The sequence below is a fragment of the Peromyscus maniculatus genome, chromosome 18, assembly GCF_049852395.1.
Source record: "Peromyscus maniculatus bairdii isolate BWxNUB_F1_BW_parent chromosome 18, HU_Pman_BW_mat_3.1, whole genome shotgun sequence".
Taxonomy (NCBI): Eukaryota; Metazoa; Chordata; class Mammalia; order Rodentia; family Cricetidae; genus Peromyscus; species Peromyscus maniculatus.
In genome coordinates, this window is record NC_134869.1 from 1 (window position 1) to 6173 (window position 6173).

A 6173-nucleotide genomic window follows, 5' to 3' on the forward strand; every position below is an offset into this window, starting at 1 on the left:
TGACCTCAGTTCATTCTCACACTCTCAGTTGTAAGAATAAAGGAGTGTAATTAATAAATTATAAGTACTATAAGGTCATTCTGGAACCCAGAATCCTAAAAGATTTACAGTAGTATATAAAATAATTGGACCACGTAAGAAATCTGAGTTGTATAAAGTTGATGCAAATAAATCTGCATAAAATTTAAACATTATAAGGGCTTTCTTAGCATTTCATTAGTTTTAGTCACTGAAAGTTACAGTGTGCCTAAATTCCATTACCACATTGTCATACGTCATGTATATTTAATTAAGAAGGATTACAAAAGCTTTGAAGTCCACCATAACAAAAGACAGAAATTTTGGCATGAATAATCAGTAAACTACAAACTATTATTTGGTCTGCCTGACACAACACATAATGGATGAGCTCCAGAGGTCTGGCAGCTTCTAACATAAGTCACCAAGGAAGGAGCTCTGAGTCTAGTAGCCCATGGGCCTCCAGTGCCTAAAAAAAAGCTATTAATTTTTTTTAAAAGATGTCTAAATAACAAGCTAGGTGAGGGGATAAATAGAATAAAAACCCAAAAGCAGACACAGAAAGACATTCTGGACAGAACGTGTAAAGTTAAAACTATCAAGATAGAAGACTCAAACTAACCATGTAATTGCATTAAACATAAAGGTCTAGATGAGAGAGAAATTGCCAGACTAGATAAACAACCACAAAAGATTTCACTCTATGATGAATAGAAAACAAATGTATGGGCAGAGTATCAGAGTAAGGAGGCAGGAAAAGGCAGAGTTCTTTAAAATGTCCTAGTACCCATGTTACCACCAAAGTAAACTGCTGAACAATAAGTTTTACTAGGCAAAGTATCTATTATGAATAACACAAATATTATAATACACATATGTGTGGTGAAAAGGGGTCAATTTTCCAGGCAGACAGAACACTCCACTTGAAAAGTATTTAACTACGAATCCCCCAACCTGGATGAGAAAGTGGATGGAAACTGGCAAATCCACAATTAAAGTTGGTGGTGGGAGTCGACAGAACAAAAGGAGGGAAAGTCCAACAGCTTCACTTGCAAATGTCCGTTGTATAATGAGATGTTGGTCAGGTTCAAGGCCCCTGTCTTCAGTACACCATCAATGTTAGACCCGCATGAGACACAGCAGCTCCTAATGCCACTAAGATGATGGAGAGATGATGGAGAGTTGGAAAAGATGGGGGTCGGGGGAGTGAAGTGCTTTACTTTTTTTTCTTTTTAATTATTGTTTATTTTGTCTCATTTATATTCCCCTTTTCTTTCCTTTGTGGGGGGACTCTAAAAGAGTGAGAGGCAGATATGGAACCTCATGACTAGGTGGAATGGATGGAGCCTATGTCAGGGGCCACATGTCTCTGGTGCAGAGTGATTCTGTGCAAGACTGAAAAGGGGGAGAGGTGGTTGATCCTTCTCTTTTACCACATCAGATCTCAGATTATATTGAGAAAGTTCTTCCAGATGACTGATTTACTCTGCTGAAGCTCCTCTGGAATAGATCTGACTCCTGAGACTGACAGTGAGGCAGAGATTTGATGTGTAAAGAAAGTTATCCCCTGGGTCTCCAGACTGGAGCTCTCACATCAAGGGTAAAAAGAACCTTCTGTCCTCTGATCTTCCTGTGTGTGGGGGAGGGGGTGCCAGGTCTTACCCCACTGAAGCTCAGACATCTGGTTTTTCATTTCTCACTTAAAATAGAATCTCTCCATTTCATATAATTACTCGTTCAATTAGGTTACTGTGTGTTCCGTTTGAGAAATTTCAGACTTGTGTTATTTTACTTTCTTGCCCAGTGATTCTGTACAATTCATAACTGAGATAACGCTGTTGTGAGTCCCAAACTACTCTAAAGGGTCTATCTCTGTCTGGTGCATTGCTCAGGGTTCTATTGGGTAACACCTTAAAGAATGCATTTCTATATATACAGAAGGCTAGTTTTTAGTATGACTTAGAGGGTGTGGTTCAGATAATTGAACATTGGCTGGCCGAAGGCAAAATCCAAGAATCCAGTAGTTGTTCAGTTCACTATACTTGATCTCAGCCCATCAGTAGTATAGTCTGGAATCCCAAAGAAGTTGGCTCCAATGCCAGTGAAGGAATGGACTTGCTAGCAAGATGAGACCAAACAGCTAAAGAGCAAAAGCTCCCTTCTTCCATTTCTGCACATGGGCTTCCAGCACAAGGCCTGCCTGAGATTACAGGTCAGGTTTGGGGGCTCACAACACCTGATTTAAAGGTGTTTCTTTCCTCATCAAAATCCAGTTAAAAGAATGTCTTCCAACTGCAAAAACCTGGCTTCCATGTGGATCTTTTCTCTTCAAATTAAGCAAAAATATCTCACAGGTCTGCCCCTCCATTTTTGGGTCTTAGTTAATTCCAGATGTAATAAATTTGACAACTAAAAATAGCTATCACAACTGCACTCCATGCGAACTTGACATACACAATTATATCTTTTTATGTCATGATTAATTTCCAAATGTAAAACAATAACCAGGTCAAAATAATGCCTAAACATGATATAATTATTCCAAGTACAAGGCAAACACATTGTGTATTAGACCAGCTCAAAATTATTCCTAGCATGATTTAACTGTTCCTGTACAACTGCAAACACATTATCAAGTCAGAATAAGTGGTAATGTCCCTTGAGGGACATTCTTTTAGTATCTCAAATTTAAATATAACACCAATATTCTCCCTTCATTGGAATGAATGTTTTTATTTATTTGTTTATTTTTGTTTTTACATCCTAACCAATGTTTCGCCTCTGTCCTCTCCTCTCATCTCCTCCCCCACCTCCTCTCTTCCTGCTCCACATCCATTCTTCTTTCTCCTTTTTCCCTTCAGAAATGGGCAGGCCTACTATGGACATCTGCCTGTCGTGTTATATCAAGGTGTGGTGAGACTAGGCATGACCTCTTCTATTAAGGCTGGATGTATGGGGTTGGGAATTTAGCTCAGTGGTAGAGTGCTTGCCTAGCAAGATCAAGGCCCTGGGTTCAGTCCTCAGCTCAAACAATCAAACAAAAGAAAGAAAGGAAGAAAGAAAGAAAGAGAGAGAGAGAGAGAGAGAGAGAGAGAGAGAGAGAGAGAGAAAGAGAGGAAAGAAGGAAGAGGAAGGAAGGAAGAAAGAAAGGAAGGAAGAAAGAAAGGCTGGATGTAGCAATTCAGTAGGAGGACTAGGTCCCCAAAGCAGAGTTAGAGACAAGCCCTGCTCCCACTGTTAAAAGTCTCATAAGAAGACCAAGTTCTACAACTGTAAAATATATGCAGAGGGCCTAGGTAAGACCCATGCATGCTCCGTGATTTGTGGTTCAGTCTATGAGTCACTATGAGCCTAGGTTAGTTAGTTCTGTGGTATGCTTGTGAGGCTCCTGACCCCACTAGCTCCTACAAAAATTTAATCGTTTATTCATTATTTTATGTGCATTGGTGTTTTGCCTTCATATATGCCTGTGTGATGGTGTTGAATCCTCTGGAACTGGAATTACAAACAGTTGTGAGTTGCATTCAATTTTTTCATTATTTTAAAAATCAATTATTTCATATGACGAGTGTATGGAAATCTACTAATCAGAATTTAAAATAATAACAAATATCCATTTACTTATTTAGAGTGGGGGGAATACATACATACATACATACATACATATGATAGGGAGAGAATGAACACACAATACACGCCATGCCATTTTCTCATTCTGTTCATATGGAGGTCAATGAACAAATTAGGAGGAGTAAGCTCTTTCCTTCCACCCAACTGGGCATCTGTTGGCCGTTCCCTGGTACTTTTCATGATCAACTTGTGGCTTTCTGCCTTAGAGGATTTTCTTGTGGTTCTGAAACTTAGAGAATACCTTAATATTAAAGGGCATTGTGAAAATTTGTGCAGAATTTTATTTCAAGTGAATGATACTCTTAATAAAAGCTCACGGTAGTGGTAAGAATTTTTGATGGGAGGAGGGTTACTGTGTGTTTAGCTTGAAGAAACTGCTGGTCCAGAGTAATTAATAGGAAAAGGCAAAAGTGAAGTTACTCTGCCATGCAGGTAAGTGAGTTCACTGGAAATAACCAGTGAAAAAGCACCAAGGAAGGTTCCAGGGTGAGTCATTGAAATGCCATGTTCCTTCTTGGCATTGTGCCTTTGAGAGTCTGTCTTATGTGCCCCATGCACTTCTCAGGTCTAAGGCTATTTGTCATTAGTGCTCTGAGACCACTGTGAACAGTTCAGTTTTCAGCATTTAACCAGTTTCAGTAATAATCACATACTTCTCCCAATATAACTTTCCTACATGGATCAAAATTTGCAAGATACTTCAGAACTTAAGTAACCTTTGTGGTTACTACATGTTTTAGAATACTAATGTCTCAAAGACTTAGTGAAAAAACATTCCAATTAGATGAATTACCTTGTATATTTCAATCTCTAGATAATCTTAAAACAAGAATTACTGAAAAGTTGATGCAAAATGACATGCACAGAACATGATATACTGAGATTCATCTTTAAATTTATATAAATGTTGCACTTCAGGATCAAATATGAACACATTCATTAATTATGCCCAGACTTTTGGCTTTATTTCATACTTGATGGCACTCAGAATATGCTATATCAAAACATGGGGCTTGACATAGGAAGTTCTTTGAGTGGATGTATGAATGTGAGAAAGGACTCAGATCTTCCCCTGAAACTGCTTATACAACCTAGAAAGGACTTCCTGACAATTTCCTGAAGCAGGTCAGAAGCACCACATGTCCCTCCATGGAGGAAAGGTATAGCCTCATATCTGAAGACTGATGAAGGCACACAGAGAGGACATGATCCAAAAGCCCTCACTATTTGCCATTCATCTGCTTGACTCCTATTGCTTTCATTTTGACACACGTTTCATTACATTCCACTTTCCATCAACTCTAGAAAAAAATCACAGGTCTACTACATGCTCTAAGAGGCAGAGTGCTGGCCCCGAGCCATGGTGCATGTCCATGGCATGGGAGAAATGACTGGGCCCACTAGGAGTTGAGTATCAGGAAAGGCCACCGAGCAGGGAAGGGTAGAAGTAGTGAATAATATGGGGGATATATAAAGGCATTGTGGTATGTAAGGAACTCTGGTAACCATGAAGGCTATAGCCAACTCCAAGGATCAGGACCATAATGAAATCTAGAGTAAGGGCCCATAATTTGGGGGCCATGGGCACCTCTGTCCCTACACATTGTAGAATTTGGGGACAGAAACCTGATATGAGACCAGATGAGTGTTTGGAAGACTCCCTTTCTTTGGTAGCCTTGTTCAGGTCTCTAGCTGCCTGCAGGGTCAGTAATTCCTCTTGATATGATCACCAGAGCAGGACTGATGCGCTTTCCCCATCTCCATGTGCTCCATGGGTCACTCTGAACTGTCCTGGGATGTTACCCCACACAAAACTAAGGAGTGTTCTGGGGCTGCTGGGTGTCACTTGGGTCAGCTTTTGGCAGGAGCCTGTGAACCTTGTGGTGACTGCTATTTGGTGGAGGCATGGGGACTCTTGGGGATGGACTATTCCTGTTTGTTTGTTCATCTTGTGGAGACTTTAGGCACAAGTGAGATGTTGGTGTCAAAGGCTTTGTTCTTGTCTTTCACACTTGGTAGTCTGGCTAGGGTTGGCATAGACCAGGGAATGAGACCTGTTCAAAGACAGTGCAGGCATGTACAGGAGTAACAGTTGCTCTTATACTTCCATACATATCAAACAGTTTCAGTGAGAGATACCTCTTTCCATCCTTTCCCCTGATAGCTGGAAGCTCATTAAGTTGGGTCCAAGAGGGACCTCTCCAAATAAGAGTGGTGCCTGAGCCGGGCGGTGGTGGCGCACGCCTTTAATCCCAGCACTCGGGAGGCAGAGGCAGGCGGATCTCTGTGAGTTCGAGGCCAGCCTGGTCTACCAAGTGAGTTCCAGGAAAGGCGCAAAGCTACACAGAGAAACCCTGTCTCGAAAAAACCAAAAAAAAAAAAAAAAAAAAAAAAAAAAAAAGAGTGGTGCCTGGCTGCGTACAGAGGCTTCTGAGATTCAGGGTTAGAGGCTCCCCAGGGCAAATGACAGTGAGGTGTTGAAGGATCGCAACTGATGATGCTGTGCTCATCTTCTCCTATCTGCC